Source organism: Trachinotus anak, unplaced genomic scaffold (genome assembly GCF_046630095.1).
Source record: "Trachinotus anak isolate AG129_WGS33_773 ecotype Australia unplaced genomic scaffold, CSIRO_AGI_Tana_v1 ptg000007l, whole genome shotgun sequence".
Classification (NCBI taxonomy): Eukaryota; Metazoa; Chordata; class Actinopteri; order Carangiformes; family Carangidae; genus Trachinotus; species Trachinotus anak.
Window position 1 is genome coordinate 6,558,622 of NW_027273858.1, and position 13,387 is coordinate 6,572,008.

General features: G+C 39.6%; 1 long non-coding RNA gene across 2 annotated transcripts in view; it reads right to left on the reverse strand.

Moving 5' to 3' along the window:
* Positions 1 to 4,066: 4,066 nt before the first annotated feature.
* Positions 4,067 to 13,387, reverse strand: part of LOC139622664 (uncharacterized) — a 40,961-nt gene continuing 31,640 nt past the window's right edge. Inside the window, exons 3-5 of one of the 2 annotated variants that reach the window (XR_011691359.1) lie at positions 10,344 to 10,388; positions 5,037 to 9,219; positions 4,068 to 4,753 (exon numbers count right to left, since the gene is read on the reverse strand). This is a non-coding gene — a long non-coding RNA (uncharacterized lncRNA). Of the gene's footprint in view, positions 9,220 to 10,343; positions 10,389 to 13,387 lie in introns of both variants that reach the window. The other variant, XR_011691358.1, reaches the window with a different exon arrangement.

A 13,387-nucleotide genomic window follows, 5' to 3' on the forward strand; every position in this document is an offset into this window, starting at 1 on the left:
GTTTTGTCGGCGTATGTGCCCTGATAGCTTGGGGAAGTATCTATTTACTTAGTGATTAGGACAATTTGACTGTCGCGGGCTAGTAAATTCAAACCATTCACTCCAGCATATTGGCCCAGACAACATCATCAAGCCACAATGTGAAATACAGACACACATACATGGTCAAGTACACACACTCACACAGGCTTAACCCACTCGGCTCAACACGCATACAAGACCCTCATCTGGATTTCTGTCTGTCTGTCTTTTTTCTCCATGTTACCCTCAAACTTAAATAAACCTTCACATATAATTACAGCCAATTCTGTATATTTTCACGTCCATTTCCTTGAAACACTCAAAACGATAGGCCTCTAAGAGCAGAGCAAGAGTGCGCGTCTTGATGAGCGAACAGCACACACATGCTTCTCAACTCAGGAAGAAGTGAAAGAGCGTCTTTTATTTATTCAGAGGTAAAAAGGTAAGAGCAACATTAGTGGCTCTGTCCTTTGCTCACGTAGAAGCCGCTGTGTATTTGGTTTGTGCAGAATGCTGTTCATCTGATCTGGTGTTGCCACGTAGTGATGAAAACATTATCAGAGTCAATATTATGAGTGAGAAAAAGGTCCTCTTACGCAGAATGTGGTATTGTGGTCACATCTTGATGTCTCACTAGTACTAAGTGCCAGAACTGGTAAAAGGGAGACAGTGGAAAGTTAAGTTAAACACTCAATCTGAAATTGAGTTTGGCGCCACCTGTGACCTTCTCACCCAAAACACACACACACACATGCACACACACGCACACGTACACACACGCACAAGCATAGGCAAATGTGACTTGATGTCACTCTGCTGCCTGACTTTATTTTAAAGACATTCACTCTCAATTGATTATCTTTGGTCAGTTTTTTACTTTTTTGGAAAAATGCAGCAGAATAAGGCTCAAAGTGACATTATACTGCTATTACCATACCTAAACTTTTTAACATGGCTGAATTAACACAGGACTTTCTCTCTGATTCTTCATCTTGAGGGATAAGGAACATGAGGAATATAATACTGTTTAATTAATTAATGGTGTTAATTATCATTATTCATTAATTATTTTTTATTACATTCTGTAACTGCATGAAAAATGTGCAGTTGTTTCTCCTAATTGTTTAAATTTGTGTTAATTTGTCTCAGCTGTTGAGTAAAAATGTTTAGCTTGCTGCAAATATGTCCCTTTGCACTGAAGGTGCTAACACCTGGTGCTAACACTTTCAGTCTTATTTGAACCATACACTGGCAGTCATCTGCACCTATACCACAATGCTATTCTCCCAGTGAGCGCAAACAGTGTCCATTCACACTATGTGCAAAAGGGTAGGTGCAAAACGACTTTAGACCCCACAGCAAAAAGCCTGGTGACATGAGCATTCATAACAGCAACATTTCACAGAGAAATCATAATGTAATCACTCTGATCTCTGATCAGTGGATTCGCTGGTGGGTGTGAAGTCAGTTTTTTGCATCCAGTTCAAGTATGACTTCTGGATAGTCCAAAACAGAGGAAGCTTTTGTAGTTTATTACCCATCTTGCATCTTTCACGTTTATTGAGACTGACGTGTGCTAGCATGTGTGTAGCTGATTAGCCAGTTAGCAGTTAGCTCACCAGCTATAGTTGCTTATCAACTACCTTTGCAGGTCATTTCATCACCAAGCTTCTAGTACCACCTATTTTGCAAGGACAAGTGAATGAACTTGGTTGTGCCACTCTGGTTTGACCAGGGCTTGAGAGCGAAGGCTGATATACAGCTTAGAAGCAACTGAACGACTGACATTCCAACAGCTCACTGCCTTACTAGCATTATTGCTGCACTGTTTAATTGTATTGAGATTGCATTTTAATGCAGAACTAAATTTGTCTTTTTGTTGTATTTTTCTGGAATTATTCTGAAATTGTTTTGCATTTCATGCAGTTTGTGCAAAATGTTGGAGCCATGAAATTGTCAACAGACTGAGAAACCACCACACCACAGTCTCTGTAGTTTTCTGACTTTGCTTGCTATTGGTGAGGGATGGGATCAACAATCATACAGCAGCTAGATCAGAAATGGATATAAAGACTGACTTTCCACGGACAGATTGTATGAAATAGTGGACAAAGGACAAAATGGATGTTCTACTCGCTTGTTCTAAACTAATATTGTGGTATTTATTGTTTCTGAGAGGTTCAGATTTGGGTGGTATGGTGGAGCAGAGCAATGACATCTGACTTTGCATTATATGGTCATGATGTGGCGAGCCAAGAACTGGATTATGCACACATTCCCTCTTAAAGATCCTCGTCGATGGAAATCAAGTTTTTAACGTTGTTAACATGTCCATAAGATGTTTTTTATATAATACAAGACATTTCATGAGCCAAATAAGCCGTCAACGCCATCGCTGAATATTTCCACCTTGGAACAGCAGTGAACCAATGACAGTCTAATAAAATTGGATTCAGACAGCCAGGGATTCATATGTCATATAACCTAAAGAACCAATCCTGTCCACTTGGGGGGATTGGGGGCGGGCAAAATAAACCTGAAACCTTGTCAGTACAGAGAGCCAGAGTTTGCATCAGCACAACCACTAACACTGTGTTAGCCACTGCCAGCTGCGAGCTTGCAAAAAACATAAACAAATAAAAGATGCTAACCATGCTAAACATTCTGATATGTCTGCTAGTCACCGATTTTGGTCACAACAGACTCCTCATCTGAGTCTGGGTCTGGGTCACCAACATGTGGCTGTCTCTCCGATGTTTCCTCCCCTAACTATCTTTATACGCTCTGCTCTTTCACCAGTCACAGAAACTTTGTCAGTACAGAGAGCCACAGTTTTCATTAGCACAGCCACTAACACTGTGTCAGCCACTGCCAGTTACAAGCTAACAAACAACATATAAAAATAACTACGCTTACCATTCTGATATGACTTCTAGTTGTCGATTTTGGTGCACGACAAATGATATTGAGTTGAGAGGAGTTTTAGGTTGTGCTGCAGTGCAGTGGAAGGCAATGGAGATCTTTGATGACCCTGCAGGGAAGACCTCTGAAAGTGTTAGAGCTATGCTTTAAAGTCAAGTAAAGTGTCGCTTCATATTTTAGTCACATTTATAATCACTAATAGGCAGCTTTTCACTAAACTACTTCATCTGCTTCTTTTGCTGGCTACTGCTGATGACTGTTGATTGTCAGAATGACTCTGTGTTGAGTGTTTGACTGAGTTTCATAGTGGAGTGTACATATTTTGTGTATGTGTGTGCTATGTGTGTGTGTGTGTGGTGGAGGGCTGAGATCTGGTCAGTGTCCCTATGGCCAGAGAGGGATGCAAGTAATTACCAATTCTCCAAACACTACTTTGCTCTATTTAAACATATTACATGCCTTTCACAGCCACCGCAGGCCACTCCCTTTCCACTACAACCTGTGAACCACCACCACGCATGCACACACACACTAACACACAAACACACAAAGAATATGCTCTACACTGCACTTGCAAGCTGCCTGCAATTAACCAATCATCATCACCGTCATCATGGTCATCACACACACACACACACGGTGCATGCCACAGACCCAGATCCTCAGTGAGAGTTAATTTACACTTCATTCTCTGGAGGGTAATCTGTTTTGTAAGCTCGGTAAGCCGCTGGCCAAATCCATACAGCCCTGACCCGTCCTCAACAATTTACAACATATCTGAGTATTGATCCATGCCAGAAAAAACTACAATGCTACGTATATATTTTTCGCAGGGTAATTTTATATATATATATATATATATATATATATATATATATATATATATATATATATATGTATATAATTGTTTTTTTTCCTTTTTCCTCACATGGTTCAAGTGCGTGTGTGTTTGTGTGTGTGTCAGTGAGTGTGTGTAATATAGCTTCCTCAAAAAAACGGTAATTTGTTGCCTCTATATATTATCCTGTTATGCAACTATTCAAAAACGGTTTGACGCTGACTGTGTAATTTACAGGCAAGTAAACTGATTCACACATAAATTCACACAAATTTAAAGAAACTAAATTAACTTCAAACACAGATTTTTATTTCATTTAATCACGTGACAAATGCAAGAAAGTGTTGAGCTTCAGTTGAGTCTAGAAAAGAAAACAACAATATGTTTGAAGTGCATTTTGAGCATTACCTTATTAAGTTTTCTGACTTTTTTCCACTGAATCCAGTATATAAATCTGCACTGATTATGATTCATGTATTAAATAGATCCTTGATTTGTTGTTTTTGCACAGAAGTGTAGAAGGGGACTCATACTTGTGATGCAAAAAAAAATTATGAATTAAAAAAAAAGAGGATAAAACCATTTAATATTTTACTAACTGTGCTGAATGATCTGACAGAACCCACTGAGATTGCTGACTGACACATACATAGCACATCACGTAGCAAACCTTTGATCAAGATGACACATTAACATTTGTATAAAACCCTTCAAATACCATTGGTGTAATTGTTGGCAGAGTTGCTGAGCTGAATTACCTTAAAATGTTGCTCATGTATCATCACTTCCAGAGTGACAAGGAACAACAGCTGGAGCTTGGAATGGGGGAGTTGAGGGGCTGATTGATAGGCAGGCTGCATGCTAACGTGTTAGGCAGGAATGGCAGGGAATGTGTCACGCAAGGCAAAGGCCAAAAGGCAGACGCTGAGCTTCACTGCACCACCCTGCCCACAGCCCTGACAACTGATCTATCTGCACAGAGAGAGAGGGAGGCTGATTAGTTTAAGAGGGCCTGAGGGCTTCATTACAATATCACAACAAACAATTATCATGTCTCTTGAGGGACAGAAAACGCATGTGCATACACATACACACGCACACACTACCAGCCTCACACAAACATTTTACGGTAGATATTGTAACACACTCCTCACTACAGCGTGGGAAAATTAAAAGCCATGCTATCAGTGTTTCACTTCTTTTAGTATTAGTTTTTCACCTCCTGAAAACTTGTGTATAATTATAAATTTTTTACCTTTACTGTTTTTTTTCCCCACCATGCAACAGGTGGTTTATGAACTGTAAAACAAAATGCAGAATGTCAGAGCAGTGTAAAACAGCTGAGAGGTTTTCTGGTCTTAACCTTTACATCCTGTTGTTCCTTTGTCTCTGGGGAAAATCCGTGAACTCTGTATAGCTCATTAAACCTGTGAATTTTATTGTTAGTGATAAAATACATTTAGCATCACAAGCTCTGCTTTACATTAACACAGGATAGACTTTTAACTAGATATATCATAATTGCTGAAGCTGGAACAAAAACATACTCATTTAGGTCTGGGCCAAGAAACAATAAAAACATAACCAGAGTTAAAACAGAATAAATATGCAGAATAAAAAAACAAAACCAAAACAAACAATATCCACTTAATTATCCATTATTAAGTTATTTAATCTCATGTAACTTTAGCATGTAATGGTAATTTGAAATAAATATTATAAATATACTACTAAAGAATTGCATTAGGAAGGGAAGGAGGCACTCTGGTTAGCAGACTGTGGTGAGCGGCTGCCCAGACAAAGAGCTGGTGTTCGGTTGCATTGCAGTGGCCTTTGCTCAATACTCACACACACACACACACACACACACACACACACACACACTGCAGTAACCTTTTGCTCATTCCCCAAGCAAAGGTTATGTCCCGCACACCACTTAACTCTCATTTGTGGGAGCCAGACTAGAACAGCTCATTCATAAATTCATGTAGCCGATACAGACCTTCATAAATAATGAGTTGTATAATAACATGTAACACTGAGCAGATCCAGTGTTTAAAAAAATAACTACATTTACCACTGACTAGTTTTTACTGTTAATTGTATGTTAATTGTGTGACACTTATGGTCACAATACTACACTTTTTTGGCAAAAAAATATTGTGAATATGAATTAATTTGCCAACAATTTTGCAGACATGTTTTTTCTTTAAACAAGTATTTTTAATTTCTTACAATGTGAATTAAACAACAATTAAATACTCAAACAAATACAAACATAAATATATCAAGGAATGAAGTAATATCTTTCTGGTTGCAGCTACAAAGCTCTCAATATGCGAAAGAAGACAAAAATTCAAACTGTAAAAATGAAACAAAACTCCGGCCTTTTATTGTGCCTCTCAGTTGAGTAATGACACATAATCACCAGAATTAATGGTATACAGAATATTTTTGTACCATCATCAATGTACTAATTATCCACCTGTCTAACAGCAGCCCAAATGTATTAAAGGTTAGTAACACACTCATTACTCGTCAACAATGTCCAGAGCTCTTGTCAGCCTGATGATTAATGACCCTCTCACTTAGATAATATTGTTTTAACATAATTTCTAATAGAGTAACTTGAACTGCCAACAACACACTGAACTAATTGGAAAGAAAATCTTTGGATAAAACACAGAACATCGACACTTATGCAACATACATCACAGAGGACAAAAGACGAACCAGCTTACTGCTGTTATATTTTAAGTCACTCTGTGAGTCACACTTTTGGTCTTTTGCTGTCTGTGAGCAGGTTTTAGTGCTTACAGAATACGATCTGTAAAATGCTGTTTTTAGAGATTAATTTTTGATATAAATATCAATGGCAAATATCAATACTAATATGACGATCAAATGAAAACATACAGTAAAAACATTACCCATTGCAGATTAACTTCTGAACACAGAAATCCTCACATTTTAGAAATCCTCATTGTAGGAAAATTCCCTCATGCTAAAAACATTTAAATTAAAAATTAAGATACAATCTTTTTTTCTGTGGCATAATATTAGTTCTACATCCCCCTCTTAGTCACAGACCTTTGAACCTGCTGGACGCACCATCAGTACACACGTTTCAGTTCAACTTACCACCCAAACATAATTTCAAAACTCTTAAAACAGGGCAGTAGAAATCCTCAGTCTGTAGTCTTCCCAGCTCTGAGAAGGTATCATCGTCTCTGTTTCAGCTGCAATGAATTAACAGCTACAGAGTTTCAAGGCTGAGCCCGGCCTCATCTTACTTAAAATATTCTCTTTTAGTAGCCTCTGCTTGTGTGTGTGGTCACTGAGCTCTAGCAGGTTTTAAAAATTACACCTATTTCCATTGGTTGTCGTTAATTCAGGTGTACAGTGTGTGTACATTTTGAGATTGTTGTTAGTATTGATGTCTGTGCATTCGTATTTGCATGTAAAAGGTCTGTGAATACACAGTGTGTTAATGTGGGTGTGTGTGTCCCAGAGCAGTGTAGGGTGTTAAAGGCGTTGGTTGGGGGGGCTCAGCAGGGACTGCAGCATGGAGTCTTAATTCAATTTAAAACTCCTTGTTTTGACAGGAGTTAAGAGTTAGCTGGGGTGGCGAGAGAGCTCAGTAGTCTGCACTGTATAGATCAGAAACACACCTATATGCGTGTGCACACATACAAGGACGCACTATATGCATCGCTGTCAAACTTGCAACTACGGCCACTCGAATCAGATCTGATTTTAAAAAAAAAATTCCAATAAAGCTTTGACACAGGAACCAATGAGATCAAGTTCAGCACAGTCTTTGAATATAATGAAGTCTCCACCTTTTCCCACTGTATTATCAGTGTTAGTTTCATAACTCTGCCAGAATCTAATACTGCATAATTTGATCCAGAGAGATAGATTTAAATAACCGGCAAATACCCGTTCTGCTAATAAGCGCCTCAAGGAATGAGCAGCGTCGTCGTCCACCATAAAATGCTAGCAATAAACACCAATAGCAATACCACAAATTAATAAACTCAAACGAGACAGCTACTCTCTTTGTCTGTCCTAATTACACATATCTTGGGTGAAGTGTGTGTATGCGTTTGTGTCCCTCTCAGTTGCACCTCTAAGTATATTCATGTGTGGGAATGTGTGGCCCCCTGGAGACAGAAAGCAATATGTTTGAGATTTGCATAGAGCTGGGAGAAAAATATATTCTAATTTTGGTTGTTATTAGTCATTTTCCCATAAGGGACAGGTGAGTAGGTATGCATTCAGCCTAAAGGGAAAGCTATACACACTTTGTGCAGTCTGCAGTGTTGAGTGTGTGTGTGTGTGTGTGTGTGTGTGTGTTTATGTGTGTGTTGGCATATCAGACTCTGAAAGTAGGTGCTGCTGTGTGTTTTTTGCAGCATGTTTGCGGTCAGATGCGTGTTTGTATGTGTGATGTCTGGACTGTGTTTCAACAGAGAAGACTGTGTGTGTGTGTGTGTGTGTGTGTGTGTGTGTGTGTGTGTGTGTGTGTGTGTGTGTGTGTGTGTGTGTGTGTGTGTGTGTGTGTGTGTGTGTGTGTGTGTGTGTGTGCACGCGCGCGTGTGCACCTTTGTGCATGTGTGAATTACAGATAGGAACACAAAAGTGAGCAAGGAATAGATGGAGAGAGAGAGAAGTGATTGCGGTATCCTGGTAGGTAGGTAGGTTATGGGGCCTATCTATTTCATGTCTTCCCATCGTCTGGTTTCCTGCCATTGATCAGAACACCCCCCCCTTATCCCCTTCTTCTCCTCCCCCTCTCCACTGATGGGCAAAAAGAAACCTGATCATTGAGCAAGGAATGGTGGTGGGTGGGTTGGGCAGGGGGGGGGCAACAGAGTGAGCGAGGAAGGAGAAGAGAAGGGTAAAGGCATCAGTGCCGTCTGTAGCCTCCTCTGTCAACCATGCAGAGAACCCTGCAAAGAGCCACATCATAAATGGAGTATCTTATTCTGCCCTAATCTAATTTCCCCATTCCTCTTGGCTTTACTGTAAAATGAAAAGATCATCTAACTGTATGTGTGTGTGTGTGTGTGTGTGTGTGTGTGTGTGGGGAAGAGACAGCCAGGGAGACAACAGAGACCGAGTCAGGGAGATCGTTAGTGAAGAAGTGAGAGTGAGGAAGAAAGAGTGTTTTGCATGGAACAGATGTTGGAGGATTGTCAGTCACTCATGGGGACCCTGTTTGCCGTAGCACCCTGAGAGCCATAACACAACCCCCCCCCCCCCATCTTCCTCCGATGCACAAATCTACACTCACACACATCCACACGCTGGGATTTTGAGTGGCAGTTGTGCCGCTGCTCTTGCTTGCTGGGGGGGGGGGGGGTCATCACCCTGTCCATCTGTTCCTGATCGGCTTCAGACGTTGCAAGCAGTCACCTCACAAACTCTTGTCCCTTGAACACACACAAAAAAGTGGAAAAAATAAAGTAGAGGTGTTTTAATTTTTCTCTTTTGCGGCAGTTTAAAGTCTCACAATTTTGCATCTTAAGGTAAAACATTAGAACAGAGAAGCTCAACTATGGATTGGGGTTAAATTAGCTGCACAACACAGCGAGTTGAGCCTGCTGTGCAGAACAGCAAATCTAAAATCTGACTCAACAGGTCCCTGAGCCATTAGCAGAAGTGATCCGCCTACTGCGTCTACAGCAGAGGCGCAGCAAAAGTGCCACCAAATGGTGGGTAGGCACAGCAGAGATAAATGGCCCTCTGTCAGTCGTGACGGTGCAGTAGGCCAATGTGACAGGAAGTGTCTGCAAACACAATATTAGGTTTGCTCCTGTCAGTTTGACAGCTGAATAGTATTACTATTCAGACAGATGATTTTTATCATTCTCGCACAGGGATATACAGTGAGGCCCAAAAGTCTGAGACCACTTTCCCATTGGCGCTGGTGTCAGACTATAAAGTGATCTTTTCTCGAGGGCTGGACTTCATGTTGAATTGTGGACGTGATCCCGGGGGAGCATTTTTTCAGCAGTTTAATTAAAATGTTGTAGGAATGAATGCAGAGATGTACAGTGTGCATCAGGCTACACACCCATAAATATTTAACATACGTGAGATAATCTGAAAGAAAGTGTCTAAATGAAATCAAAGTGCTGTTTGCAGCCAAATACTTTGTACTGACAATTCACACAAAGCAAATGTTAGATGGGATTTATTTCAGCCAGTGGAACATTTTAAATTTATCTCCATTTACATCCTGAGCAAATTCTTTCTTGATCAAAAACTTTAATGTTAGTCATATGTCTTTGTAAACATATAAGTAAATTTTTATTTACATCAGAATTATTATTCTTCATGGACAGTGATAATAACAATAATAACAACAACAATAATAACAACAAAAACAACAACAACAACAATAATAATAAACATTTTATTTATAGGCATCTTTCAGGGCACTGAATGAGACCTTACAACACAGTAAAAGATAAGATGCGAATACAAGGCATAAAATATAACGGTACAAAATAAATGAAAATAAAAATAATTGTGATGAACTTTTGAAGGTTACCTGCTGAATCTCCATCTTCGTCTGTCTCATTCATCTGCAGCTTCCCTGTGTGAGAAGGAAACTTTAACAAAATAAAATAAAAAACAACAGACTCTGTTTCATATTGCAGAAGTATTGCTGATGGTTCAATCATGGTAATTTATAGTTAGTAATAAGAAACCACAATCTGAGGATCGTTAAGTGTTTATTTCTGCTTTGGCCACAAAAAGTCAAGTGCTGCTGAAATTTGACAGGCTCCTGTTACTCCACTATTGTTTAAATAAAACTCCTTTATTAGACTCTATACCTCCACAACAGTAAATAAGTACAGTTGTGTCCAAACGTCCTAGACCACTTTCCCATTCACTGGAATAGGGAAGTGGTCTCAGACTTCCCTTTTTTTGTTTTCAATGTTTTACATATTTTCCTTTTACTCATGATTTAATCTCTCAAATACAGTAAAGGAAATACAAATATTTTTCACATTTCCTTCCTACTCTTCCTACTCCACATACAGATTGATAATTCTTCATTTCATGGATTTTTTTCTCGCTCTGAACTCTGTTACGTCTGAAGGCAGACCGCGATTCAATACTGCAACCTGATAGGCCCACACAGTCTGGTCCCTAAACCTCTGTACGCTCCTACCTCCACTGTCACAGCCACACCAACAAATTATTCCCCTCCAGTCTCTGCCCCGCAGCGCAGGGAAAAAGGGAAAAGTAACTAAGAGGAGACATGTTGATGAAGTTAAATTAAGCATGGTAATTCCTCGCTCCTGCATCAGGGCTGTGGTCGGCGCGAGTTTTAGAGATAAGAATTGCATGGTGCTCTGTGTGTTATTAAATGGCTGAGTGACTCAACAGCAGCATGCCCTTTCGGTTCCTAGATCAGTGTTATTACAAGCCACAGATCATGAGCACAGGTGTCAGCAACTTTAACACATCGGAGAGACGTGAGGGAAGATTGACACAAGACTGTGCAACCTGTGCTTCAGACGTCAGTATTAACGTGTTTCTTTGTTGATATGCATGAAGTTAAGCATTATTTCATTATTCTCAAACAGTGCAGTCCAGGACCCCCACAAATCTGGTCTTTGAGATTTATATCTAACTCGCAGCAGTGGGGAAAAAATGGAAAGAAAAAAAGCTAAAAACCAGTAAGTGTTCATTTTATCTACAGAGGAAATCTCCCACAGATGTGTATGCATTCATCACACTGACTGATCTCTTCTGTTTCGCTGTGCCTCTTGCTGAGCTTCCATTGTGTTTCGGCTCTGAGTGTTGGGAAACACAGACCCTGAGAGGCTTTTTGGGGGATTATTATGGGCTGTAAGGAGAAACAGGCTGGCAGCGGCAGAGAGCTGGGTAAAGTGGTGGGAGATGAGTGGATGTACAGGGGCTGAAAAGGGCTCTGTGCTGTAAATCCAAGCAGGATGGGAGGATGGAGAAGATGAGCCAAGGACTGCCCGTTTCCCCTGATATAAATGACTGTATATGTATTTATGATAAATGATCGCTCAGGGCCACACTATGCAAGTGTGTGTGTCTGAACATGTGGTATCTGTAGCTGCAGACAACACAAAATATCCCCACGTGTTTGTATCACCCGCTGCTCTGTGTTAAAAACCAGAAATGTTTCTATCTTTAAAGTTTACAGCTTTCTTGTTTTCAAACTCCTCAATTAGGATTGGGACTGAAAAGATGTTATTTATGACAAACGAGATGCATCATCTGCCAGTTTCTCACCATAAATTTGCCTTAAAGGATGATTTTACAGTCATCTCTGGATTTAAAAAGGACTTTCAATCAGGGAAAGCAAAGCCACTCCTGAGATAACTTATACTAGTCAATCTAAAGACACTCTTTTGTTTATGAGCCATGATAAAAAAAAAAAAACCAACAAAACAACACACACACATAAATAGAATGCACAAACACATTCGCCTGAGGCATTTTGTGGTACCCCTCCTCGGTTTATTCCCACTCTGCTGAGCTAATAGAGTCAGATAATGAATTTACTCCCAGTCACCAAAGCAGTTTTTAATAAAAGGCAAATTCCCTCTCTCTGAGTGTTATTGCCAGCAGTGTCCTTACCACCTCAGAGACCAGCAATTACACCCTAATGACATTATGCTGTCTCGCTAACAGTTATTGGCATTAAACCTGCTCATACGGTATCTGCAAAGTTATCCTTTGCAAGTCTTTGAATAAATACATGAATACATTTATATAATGTATTTATTTTTGAGACTTTTTATATCACACAGTCTCAAATTGTATAAAAGTTAAACACCAGGACAGTGAGAACTCTGCATATGTATTAGTCAGAAACATGAAGCAGATTTATTTTAGCCAATCTAATTTGCTTTAAATTAAACCCTTAACCCCTGCCCATATATTAGCTGACTGTATAAATGGATTACAGTGTGTTAAGGCACCTACGCTGTGTTGGTCAGTGGTGGAAAAGGAGACGTTTTACTGTGTAAATAAATGATTTAATGCATTGAAACCTTTCCCTTAATTCAGCCTGAGAAACTTCACAAAAACACAAGGTTATGTGAAGGAAATTAGATGATTTCATTTTCCGTGCTGTGAGAAAAAAGCAGCAGCTGTTGTATTTGTAGGAGTTAATAAATGTCATGGCCAGAAATTGAGGTTTATGCCCATACACACACCCTGAGCGAGACTGCTGTACGGCGGCAGAGAATATACTGTGCTTACTGTTCCTCCTGCCCTGCTCATGTAGCCTACAGCCTGCACGCTGAAAACTCAGCCAACTGTAAAACAAGCTGCTTCCTAATTATTATTTTGTCATCTTGTGTTGTTGATTTTTTTTTTTTTTTTTCCTGAATTTTTGGTGAGACCTGAACATCTCTTTTGTTGCAATTCAAAAAGCCCATTTAAAGCAACTGAAACAAGTTTCTGCTGGTTTGCAAAATATTCCAATTACAAATATAATTAAGATGTATTTATTTTGCAGAAAACTGAATGAGGATATAACCTAACTTTAGCTTTTGAAGGTTTTTAAGGTATTTTTGAAGGTAAGAAATATTGAAGAGTATT